A 13,075-nucleotide genomic window follows, 5' to 3' on the forward strand; every position below is an offset into this window, starting at 1 on the left:
TAGGAGCGTCAGAATGCAAAACGGACAACGGGGAAAATGCTTGAATGCATGAGACGAACACGTATGCAAATGCAATGCACATTATGACATGATGTGAGATGCATGACAAAGACAAAACAACACTGAGACAAAACCCGACAACGAGGGAATAACATAACTTAGTGCCGGAAATGGCAAGAGTTGGAATACAAATAAGGTAGGTTACACCCGGGGTGTTACAACACTCCATCACTACGAAAGGATCTCGTCCCGAGATTTAGGACTAGAAAAACTCCGGGTACTCAGAACGGAGGTGATCCTCGCGTTCCCAGGTGGCTTCATGGTCGAAATGATGTGACCACTTGACTTTCAGGAATTTGATGGACTTGTTGCGAGTATTGTGCTAAGTTTCTTCAAGAATAGCAACTGGGTGCTCACGATAAGACAAGTCTTCTTGGAGATCAATGTCTTCAAAGTTGACGGTGCGGCCAGGAGTCTTGAAACACTTGCGGAGCTGAGAGACATGAAACACGTCGTGCACATTTGCAAAGTTGGAGGGAAGCTCAAGTTGATAGGCGAGATCGCCTGTCTTGCTGATGATCTTGAAAGGACCCACGTATCTCGGGGCAAGCTTCCCTTTGATACCGAAGCGACGAGTACCTTTCATTGGAGAGACGCGGAGGTAGACATGGTCTCCGATCTTGAAAGCCAAGTCACGATGCTTGCTATCATAGTAACTCTTCTGGCGCGATTGCGCGGCTTTAAGATTATCACGATTGACTTTGCACATCTCTTCTGCCTCTGTGATCAAGTCATTACCAAGAAGTTGGCGTTCACCAGTCTCTGACCAGTTAAGAGGAGTACGACACTTCTTGCCATAGAGAATCTCGAACGGGGCCTTGCCCGAACTCGCTTGGAAGCTGTTGTTGTAGGAGAACTCGGCATATGGAAGACAATCTTCCCACTTAATACCGAAAGAAATGACGCAAGCCCTGAGCATATCTTCAAGAATTTGATTTACTCGCTCGACTTAGCCACTAGTTTGAGGATGAAAAGCCGCGCTGAAGAGAATGTTGGTGCCCATGGCCTTTTGAAAAGAATCCCAAAACTTAGAGGTAAAGATGCTACCACGATCTGAAGATATCAACTGCGGAATGCCGTGCAAAGAAACAATCCTGGAGGTATATAGCTCTGCCAACTGAGCTGCTGTGATAGATTCTTTGATAGGAAGAAAATGAGCCACTTTAGTGAGTTTGTCGATGACAACAAAGATATCATCATTGCCCCGCTTGGACTTTGGAAATCCAGTCACGAAGTCCATCTCAATATGGTCAAACTTCCATTCTAGAATGGCAAGAGGTTGGAGGAGACCAGCTGGTCGTTGGTGTTCTGCTTTCACTCTTCTGCAGACATCACATTCATTCACGAACTGAGCAATCTCGCGCTTCATTCGAGTCCACCAATACGACTGCTTTAGGTCGTGGTACATCTTTGTACTTCCAGGGTGGATAGAGAGGAGTGAATTGTGAGCTTCGTTCATAATGACTTTACGAAGGTCACCTTTAGGCACAACAATGTCATCCTTGAAGAATAGAGTATCCATGTCATCAAGACAATAGCACTTGTACTTGGGTTGACTCTTGGCAATCCCAATCTTCACCTTCTTCACCATAACATCAAGAATTTGAGCCTCGCGAATCTGATCTTCCAAAGTAGGAGAGACTTGAAGGTTGGCAAGGAAACCTTGAGGAACAACTTGAAGATTGAGATTACGGAAAGCTTCACAAAGCTCGGGTTGGTAAGGCTTGAGAATCAGACTGTTGCAGTAAGCCTTCCTGCTCAATGCGTCAGCAATAACATTGGCCTTGCTTGGAGTATATTCGATACTTGAATTATACTCTTGAATCATTTCGACCCAACGAGTCTGCCTGAGGTTGAGATTAGGCTGAGTGAAGATGTACTTGAGACTCTTATGATCAGTGAAGATGTCCACTTTTCGTCCCAATAAGAGATGTCTCCAAGTTAAAAGAGCATGGACAACTGCCGCCAACTCGAGGTCATGAGTGGGGTAGTTCTTTTCATTGGGCTTCAACTGGCGAGAGGTATAAGCCACAACTTTCTTCTCTTGCATCAACACTGCACCAAGACCTTGAAGGGAAGCATCACAGAAAACCTCGAACGGTTTGGATTCATCAGGAGGAGTCAGAACTGGAGCAGTGACTAACTTCTCTTTCAGGGTGTTGAAAGCGATGTCACAATCAGGCGACCAGACGTACTTCGCATGTTTCTGGAGAAGGTTGGAAAGAGACTTCGCGATCTTAGAGAAGTTCTCAACGAACCTTCGACAATAGCTTGCGAGCCCAAGGAAGTTGCGGAGTTGCTTCACATTCTGAGGTGGTTCCCAATTCACAATTGCAGACACCTTCTCAGGATTCACCGCTATGCCCTTGGCAGAAATGATATGCCCAAGGTAGAGAACCTCATCGAGCCAAAACTCGCACTTTGAAAACTTTGCGTAGAACTGATGTTCTCTGAGTTTATCGAGCACCAAACGCAAGTGCTTGGCATGATCCTCCTTGTTCTTAGAAAAGACCAAAATGTCATCGAGGTAGACCAAGACAAAGTCATTTGTGTAGGCGTTGAAGATGAAATTCATCATGCGAGAGAATGTTGGTGGAGCGTTGACGAGGCCAAAAGACATGATAGTGTATTCATATGAACCATAGCTTGTTCTGAATGCTGTCTTGGGGATATCTTGTTCACGAATGAGAATCTGATGATAGTCCATACGGAGATTAAGCTTGGAGAATACTTGAGCACCTTTGAGTTGTTCAAACAGCTCATTGATGTTGGGAAGTGGGTACTTGTTCTTTATAGTCTTCTTGTTCAATGGACGGTAGTCGACACAGAGTCGGTCCGTTCCATCCTTCTTCTTCACAAAAAGAACTCCACAACCCCACGGAGAAGAACTAGGTCGGATGAGACCCATTCACTCTTGAATATCGAGTTGCTTCTTCAGCTCCTTCAACTCTTCAGGTCCAAGCTTGTAAGGACGTTTGCAAACAGGTTCCGTGCCAGGCTCAAGATCAATGACGAATTCAACTGGCCAGTGCGGAGGCATTCCTGGAAGCTCTTCTGGAAAGACGTCTTGATATTCGCAAACGACTGGAATTTGAGAGATGGCGTCCAGCTCGCCCTTCTCATTGAGAGAAAACAGACGGATGGTATCATCCCTTGCGGCAAAGACAATTACATTCTTAGACGAATGAGTCAATTGAATCTGCCTGGCAGCACAATCAAGGTGAGCCTTGTGCTTAGAAAGCCAATCCATTCCGAGAATAAGATCAATATCCGAGTTACCAAGAACCACTGGAGAGGACAGAAACTTATAGTCGCCCAACGTGATAGAGACATCGGGAGCAACCAAACTAGAAGTCAAAAGCTTGCCGGGAGAAACAACTTGCATTACTTTGGGCATAACCTCAGTGTCAACATTGTGCTTCGATGCAAATGGGAATGACAAAAAAGAATGCGATGCACCAGTATCAAAAAGTACTTTTGCAGGAACATCGTTAACAGGAAGGTTACCCATAATCACATCTGACAAGTCCTCTGCCTGAGCTACGTTCAACAAGTTGACCTTGGCGTGCTTGGGATTATTCTTGACCACTGCGGTACTGGTAGATCTCACAGGAGGAGGAGGAGCAGGAAGACGCCTCTGAATGAAGCATTTGTTGGCATAGTGACCCTTCTGCTGACACTTGTTGCACGTGACCTCCAAGAGAGGACAGTGATACGGAGCACTTGATCTTGGAGCATGAGACAAAGTCTTGTTCTGAAAGCCAGGGTTGGATGGGTGGGAAGATCCATTGCCACCTTTGCTCTTCTGCTGATAAGGCTGACGGAACGGAGGAGGAGGCAGCCAATACTTTTGTTGCTTAGAAGCCACTTGAGTTGAGGAAGAAGGAGTTGCATCCCTGACTCGCTTCTTGGAAGCATCGCACTTGAGTTGAGCAGTCTCTTGCTTCATTGCCATATTGTAGAACTCATCGTACTTCTTCGGCTCAAAAAGGACAAGAGCTAGTTGGAGATTTTCTCTGAGGCCACCCCTGAACTGATATATCATGCTCTTCTCGTCAGGGATGTCTTGCTTAGCGAAACAAGCGAGCCTCTGGAACAGAATGTTATACTGGTAAACAGACAAGCTGCCTTGCTTCAGGTTGCGGAATTCCTCACGCTTGCTTTCAACAACACTCTGAGGAATGTGATGAGCTTCGAAGTCTTGACGGAAATCATCCTAGGTAATCACACGGCCTCCTCTGGAATCTTTGTATTGCTGAAACCATTCTGCAGCTTGGTCTTTGAGTTGGAAGGAGGCAAACTTGACAAAGTCCTCAGGCCTGACGTTGCTGCACTCGAAATGCTTGCAGATATCCACGAGCCAATCATCAGCGTCTGAGGCCTCGACACAGTTGCTGAAGGTCTTTGGCTAATTAGCGAGGAACTGGTTGAGTGTAGCAAACTGATTCTAATTGTTGCCATGGCCATGATTCCCTTGGTTGCGCTCTTGCAAGAGTTGCATGATCAGCTGCGTGTTTGCATTGGTAGCGGCCATCACAGCTTGCCATGCCTCCGGAGGTGGAGGTGGTGGTGGCGGATCAGGATTCGGAGTCGTGCGCGTTGGAGGAGCCATCCTGAAGAGGGTGACATCCGTTAGCATCTTGACAGACAAATATTGAAGCTGAATCAAATGGATTGAAATTGCAACATATAGTCTTCACATCCGAACAAAATGAACAAATGCATTCCAATTGAAATGGTCACATTTCCATAAATTGAGAAGCCACTTAGATAGAGGTAGAAGAATAAAACAACAAGGTACGGACATGAACAAATACTTGGTAAGGATTACCCAATCACAAACCAAATATCCACGGAAGAAATACTAGAGCTACATGAATTCCCACCTATGAAACTCCCGAACCTTTCCGCTTATGCAATCAGGTGTTGGGGATACAGGGGAAGCATAATATCTCACCCAAAGCTAGCAAATCCTACATCCAACTGTATCCATCCTTCAACACATAACCAAGAAACCTTCGGAAATCATTTACCTCAACCTTCGAAAAGCATCCGTTATACAAGTTATGGTAATACTCCCGGACTCCCGCCCCAGTACTAGGTGGCGTCGAGGTTATCTCACCAACAACTGCATAAAAGAGATTTTCGATGTCAGCGAAACTCAGGTATTCCAGAATCTCAACGATAAAATTGTGACGACAACACCTCGGAGCTCAACTCCCCGGGACACTGCCACAACCCCTAAATGTCAGGAGGCACCAAGAACAATGTTCTCATCACAAAACCATCGGAACGATTCCAAGATACCCCCGTGATCCTAAATTTTTTTAGTGAAATTTGAGAAGAGAAGAGTCAAAACTCTACGTCAGGATGCCTCACCAGAGCGACGAAGGGACTGAGGAGTAAAAAGAAGTCCTACTCTCCGATATATATAATTCCTAAATGACTCAAAACATTTTTCTAGACTCAACAACGCCAACGATTCGATCAAGCAGGGGGCTCCTAAGGTCGGGTAAGGCTCTGATACCAACTTGTAATGCCCTCGATGCGGCTATATCTCCCACGTGTCGACGCACGACTTAGAGGCATAACCGCATTGAAAGCAATGTCGCAAGTGAGGTAATCTTCACAACAACCCATGTAATACATAATGGAAAGAGATACATAGTTGGCTTACACTCGCCACGTCACACAAATACATAAATAACATTACATTCATCCAAATACACTCAAGGTCCGACTAAGGAACCAAAATAAAGATAAACCCCAAATGCAACATAGTCCCCGATCACCCCAACTGGGCACCACTACTGATCATCTGGGAAAGACACGTAGTATCGTCCTGAGTCCTCATCGAACTCCCACTTGAGCTTAGTTGAATCTCCTGGAATGGTTTCATCGGTCCTTGCATCTGGTTTTGGAAGTAATCTGTGAGTCACGGGGACTCAGCAATCTCACACCCTCGCGATCAAGACTATTTAAGCTTATAGGAAGGGTAGAAGTATGAGGTGGAGCTGCAGCAAGCGACTAGCATATTTGGTGGCTAACATACACAAATGAGAACGAGAAGAGAAGGCAAAGGCACGGTCGATGAACTATGATCAAGAAGTGATCCTAGGACAACCTACGTCAAACATTACTCCAACACCGTGTTCACTTCCCGGACTCCGCCGAGAAGAGACCATCACGGTTACACACGTGGTTGATGCATTTTAATTAAGTTAAGTTTCAGGTTTTCTACAACCGGACATTAACAAATTCCCAACTGCCCATAATCGTGGGCACGGCTTTCGAAAGTTCAAATCCCTGCAGGGGAGTCCCAACTTAGCCCATCACAAGCTCTCACGGTCAACGAAGGATATTCCTTCTCCCAAGATAATCCGATCAGACTCGGCATCCCGGTTACAAGACATATCGACAAAGGTAAAACAAGTCCAGCAACACCGCCCGAATGTGCCGACAAATCCCGATAGGAGTTGCACATATCTCGTTCTCAGGGCACACTTAGATGAGACGTCCTACGAGTAAAACCAACCCTCAAGTTGCCCCGAGGTGGCCCCGTAGTCTACTCGGTCGGACCAACACTCAGAGGAGCACTAGTCGAGGGGGGTTTAAATAAAGATGACCCTCGGGCTTCGGAAACCCAAGGGAAAAAGAGGCTAGGTGGCGAATGGTAAAACCAATGTTGGGCATTGCTGGAGGAGTTTTATTCAAGGCGAACTGTCAAGGGGTTCCCATTATAACCCAACCGTGTAAGGAACGCAAAAATCCGGGAACATAACACCGACATGACGGAAACTAGGGCGGTAAGAGTGGAACAAAACACCAGGCATAAGGCCGAGCCTTCCACCCTTTACCAAGTATATAGGTGCATTAAGATAAACAAGATAATATGATGATATCCCAACAATAAACATGTTCCAACAAGGAACAAACTTCAATCTTCACCTGCAACTAGCAACGCTATAAGAGGGGCTGAGCAAAGCGGTAACATAGCCAAACAACAATTTGCTAGGACATGGTGGGTTAGAGGTTTGACATGGCAATTTGGGAGGCATGATAAGAAAGTGGTAGGTATCTTAGCATAGGCATAGCAAAAGAGCAAGCATCTAGCAAGCAAAGATACAAGTGATTTCGAGGGTATGGTCATCTTGCCTGCAAAGTTCTCAGAGTTGTCTTGATCCTCGTAAGCATACTCAATGGGCTCCTCGATCACGTACTCGTCTCCCGGCTGTACCCAAGCAAGAACAACAAGCAAAAAGGAACACAATCAACCACGTGCAATGCTCAAGCAACACGATGCAAACATGGTATGATATGCGGGATGCGATATGTGATGCATATGCATGATTTGCAAAGGAATGATTGAACCTGGACTCAACATGGAAATCCAAGAGTGCCACTGGAAAGAGAAGTTGATTTCGGTCGAAATCGATATAAAGATCACCGGAATTGGATGCACCGTTTGGAAATGGGAAGCAAAACAAATATGGCACCGATCTGCGATAATCAGCACGAGACCACCTAAATGCATCAAGATAAATAAACTACTACACTCAAACATGGCAACAAAATACATGGCAGGGATCCACTCATGATTCTTGACAAAAGATGAACACTGAGCTATAGCTAATTCACTCAATAACAGGTTCAAACAAGCATGGCAAAAGAGCAAAAGATAACAGGTTTCAGACTTAGTGAAATTATCAACAAGTCAGGAATTTAACATCAGCAAGCAATGTTTAGAGCACGATAACTACATGCTACAGGAACATATCATGACAAAGCAAGGCATGGCATACAACAAAAGTCCCTTACTGACCATAATCCAAGAGGGATCAGAAAATATAATTGCAACCACATGAACATAGCAATTATCGATAACAGATTCAGACTTAGTGAAAAACTAGAGCATGGCAAAACAGATAACGAGTAGGCATGTTTACGAGCTCGATGCACTCACTACGAGGAATTGCATGATAAACTAAGCATACACCCAGCAAGTAGACATAGCATAGAAGCTAGACATGGCAAGAACAACAACATAGCATACATGGATCAACAACAACAACAAGCTCGGCAAAATTGCTAAACATGTTAACAATCTGCCAGGAACATTTTATAGCAAAAGTAGAGCTCGATTGACTCAAGCTAGGGTGCTCCATAATTGCAAACAAAGTCATGGATGGATAGAGCACAACATTATCTACAAAACATCCTTACTGATCATGCTCAAAAGAGGCACGGGTCACTAGGAAACAACATCAACATATGGCATAAAATAATGACACGGCAGAGACTTAGAATATTTCTAAGTCCCTGAAATTAGCATCATTGAGTAAGCTACTTTGCATGCTTGTGCTAGTCACCACAAGGATCACAAAAATAGATGGCATACACCCCTATAAGATAACATGACATACTTCAAAACACATGTAGAGCTCAGGATCATAGCATGCACACATTAATCATGGCAAAAATGACAAAAGTGCATTTGCTGAAAGGATCTGAAACTATCATCACATAGCCCTCTTCCAACAGCATTTCGGGCATCAAGATGAGCTCAAATGAGAATGATGTAATGAGATGTAATGATGTACCCGTTGAGACGAATATTTTGATATGCTACACGGACGAATCGGAGCCACGATGAGGAAGTTATGATGTGTCAAAGCATGCATAAAACTAGGGTTTCGGGGAGAAAAAGTCAACCGAGGTGGATCTAGATCTGGATCCAGATCGGGCGCGGAAACCGAGGTCACCGGAAAACACTGTAGCTGTCGGAGTTCGTCGTGGGAGATGAGGGAGGAGGCCGGATCCGGTGGTGGAGCTCGCCGGACCGAGGCGGCGGGGCGGCGCTGAGGCGATGGAGGTTGACGGCGGGGGTAGTCGCTGGCTCGGGCGGCGAGGGGAGCTCGCCGGAGTCAGAACTCTCCTCCGGCCGACGAGGAACGTGGCGGCCGGCTGGGGCGAAGTGGCGTCGGGCGCGGGAAAGAAGATGGCGGCGCGCGCTGGGGTGGCTCGGCCCGGTCGGGCGGCGGGAGGGCCGGCCACGGGCCTTGCGGGCTGGCGGCGGAGGTGACCGCTGCGGTGCCACGTGGCAGCCTGCCACTGGTGCGGGGCGGCGCGCGACGTGTCCGGCCGGAAACGGACACGTCCGGCGGCGGCGCGAGCGGTTTTTAGGGTTTTGAAAGAGGAGATCCGGGATTTTCGGGGAGGGACCTATTTATAGAGGTAGAGGGAGCTAGGAGACTCCACATGAGGTGCGGTTTTCGGCCACGCGATCGTGATCGAACGATCTAGATGATGGAGGAGGTTTAGGTGGGTTTTGGGCCACTTTGGAGGGGTGTTGGGCTGCAACACACACGAAGCCTTTTCGGTCCCTCGGTTAACCGTTGGAGTATCAAACGAAGTCCAAATGGTACGAAACTTGACAGGCGGTCTACCGGTAGTAAACCAAGGCCACATGACAAGTCTCGGTCCAATACGAAAACGTTTAACACCCGCACACGAAAAAGAGGTAGAAAGGGACACCGGAGGACATAGGAGCGCAGGAATGCAAAACGGACAACAGGGAAAATGCTCGAATGCATGAGACGAACATGTATGCAAATGCAATGCACATGATGACATGATGTGAGATGCATGACAAAGACAAAACAACACTGAGACAAAACCCGACAACGAGGGAATAACATAACTTAGTGCCGGAAACGGCAAGAGTGGGAATACAAATAAGGTAGGTTACACCCGGGGTGTTACAGAGATCCACCATGACAAGACCATTGATCCATCTATTTGTCTAGAACTACACTTCTGGACCACATCCCATTTTTATCTAGGGACAAGATGTTGAACATCCTGCAAGATGCTTCATCCAGCACCATGGAAATACCCTACCAAGGTCACTTGGCTTGCATCCTATTGAGCCATTCCCAGCGAACCCATGCATTCCCAGTGAGCTGGAATTTTAATATCATTGTTCCGCACAAGTTTTTTTCAAAGTGGCCGGCCTATCATATGCTTTAGCTTTTCGTTTAAGAATGACAATCAAGTCGATTCGACTTAGGTAGATGCATTATAGTCTATGCTCCTGCTCCATGAACTAGGCGACAAGCGACATCCATCGATCTATCCTGCTACCCTCCACCGTATTTGAGGGTTCCCTCTCCCTTCACCTGTCACTTCGATGATGGTAGGGTGGGACCCCAAGGCTTTGATCCGGTGGTGGTAGGGTTAGGAATACAAAATCAATTCAATGGTGACATGATGATGATGATGTCAATGTCGGCATGGAATAAAGTCTTTCCGCCTCGCCCTCGTTCCAATGTAGTTTCTTCGTATCCTTAGGAGGCTTGTGGAAGATGGTGTGATCGCGGATTTGGTCCTCTCGGTTTGCCATTTTTCTGCAGGTTTGTCTCGGTCACGTTGTACTATGGAGCGAACAACTTGGTTACGTGTCTTGATTCTCTGTCTCCAGGTCGAACCGAAGAAGGTTGGCCAGCCTTGGCCTCGCCGAGGAGTGTGTAAGATTTGTGTTCCCCAACTCCGTCTGCCAGAATTAGTGCACTCTACATGCCCTCTCCAGGGTTTTCTTCTCTAGCGCGATGATTTTCTACACAGATTGCGGCCTCCATCGTTTACTGGTCTACATCGATGACTTTTCAGTCACTACTTCTACAGGCTCCTTGGTTTAAAAAAGTTTGGTCTAGTAAGACCAAGGCTCAAAGGTGGCAGCGAGCTTTGCTCACAACACGCCTTCAGTGGATGTAGGAGGAAGAAGACTCCGACACCCTCAATGATTTTGATGTATATGTTCAGTTTTCTATAATGGTGTTTTTTGAAGGGTTTATGGTACTTAATATATGGTCTTTTGCCAGAAAAATAAACAACATAAGTAGTGACTAGAAGCAGCTAATCATAACACAAGGTGACTACTCCTTGGCTTGTGCAGTTGTGTTATACTGGCTTCACAAAACTTTGTGGGACTGTCGTGTCCTTATGAGTTTGTAATTTTTATCATGAGTAGTAGGTCCAATTTACAAGTATGTTGTTGGCAGGCCATATTTTGTTAATAAGCCTTTGAATTTATATTAAAAGCTTTAATTGATACAAGTTATCCCCAAAACAAGCTAGGTTCCTAGAGAGATAGACAAATTCAATCCCCAACACGAGCCATAGGCGTGCTGCCGCAGCAGCTCCATCGCTGGAGCCGGCATGACTTTGTATCCTACAGTCGAGAAGTCTTCATGCTAAGGTCCAGCTGGAGCAATGCCCCGGAGAAGAAGCCATCATCGTATAAGCCTTGTGTAGATCGAAACCCAGAGCCAAACTATCTTCCAAATAACACTCCATTATCGAAAAAATCTCATGAATAACACTTCCACCACCTTCGCAATGTCAGAGAGAACACCATTGCAACAGAGAGGGAGCACGAACCACCAAAGAGCGATCTACCGCATTAGGAAAACATTCAAGGGACGAAAGAAGGCGATAAACTCGTCTCCCACAAAAACGGTTGAGTGAACACACCCCGATCCCCAAGGGCCGGTCTTCCCTCGTGGAAGCCACTGCATGCCCACAACACTAGAGCTGCAAAGAACAAAAAGAAGTTGACCATTAACTTGAGACCAATACGAAGATACATGAAGCGCCCATGCATAGTGGTAGAGGCATGAGTTTTGATTTGGGTGTTAGTATTCTAATTTAATTATAGGATTGGTTTAGAGTTATGAGCTCTGCTTTCGCAAATAATTTCACTCATGCCCGTGTATATCAGAAGAACCAGGGACGACGTAGACACTGTTTCCCAAATCCAATAACAAAAACCGAGATAACCACAACTTATGTGGGAAATCCGAAGAATACTTATACATTATCGTCATCGCTACCACGAGAGGCAATGCCTTTTTTACAACCGAAGGCCCAACTAAGATACCAGACTATGAAATGTAGATGGAAACAAAGTCATGAGGTTCTCTTCCATGTCGCTGTTATCAGAGTAGCCGGTGAGGTGAAGGAACCCGGTGACACGGAGTCCGGGGCGTTGCCCTCAGCTGTGGCGGCTACGTTTCATGAGCAACACTCTATATCATAACATAACTGGTTTTTAATGGAATCTACATTTAGGTGTAGAGAAGGGCAATCAAGCGGGTGCTTTACTGGTTTTGAATTTAAATTCATGATTGGTGCGATTTCTAGCGCGTGCACAAGATTAGTGGATTTAAAATATTTAGCTCTCAAGATGGTGGCACATAAAGATTCAGGATTATCAAGAAGACGCCACGCTTGTTTAGCTAATAGCGCCAGGTTGAAGCAGTGTACATCTCGAAAGCCCACATTTTGGGCATAGAGAAGCACCCGTGTATATCACGAGCAATACTCTATATCACTCCTCGCAAAAACACACACACAATCTATATCATAACATAACCGGTTTTTAATGGAGCCCACATTTAGGTGTAGAGAAGGGCAATCAAATGGGTGCTTTACCGGTTTTGAATTAAATTCATGATGGGTGCGATTTCTAGCGCGTGGAGAAGATTAGTGGATTTAATCATCGGTTCCCGTGTGCATCTTCTCCATGCAATCGCATAAATCATACTACAGCTTTTTATCTTTTCTAAAAACAAAATTGCAAATAAGAGTATCTGCTCATACAGTTTCTTCGCATCCTCAGGAGGCTTAACGGTGTGATCTCGGATTTGGTTCTCTCGGTTTGGCATTTTGTCCGCAAGTTTGTCTTGGTCGTGCCGTACTGTGGAGCGGACAACTTGGTTAAGTGTCTTGATTCTTCGTCTCTAGTTACAACTGAAGAAGGTTGGCCAGCCTTGGACACATTGAGGACTGTGTAAGATTTGTGTTCCCCAACTCCGTCTGCCAGAATTAGTGCACTCTGCATGCTCTCTCTGGCATTTTCTTCTCTGAGGTGATGATTTTCTACACAGATTGTGGCCTCCAACGTCTTCTGGTCTACACCGGTGACTTTTCGGTCACTGCTTCTAGAAGCTCCTTG

This window comes from Triticum aestivum, chromosome 4A, assembly GCF_018294505.1.
Source record: "Triticum aestivum cultivar Chinese Spring chromosome 4A, IWGSC CS RefSeq v2.1, whole genome shotgun sequence".
NCBI lineage: Eukaryota > Viridiplantae > Streptophyta > Magnoliopsida > Poales > Poaceae > Triticum > Triticum aestivum.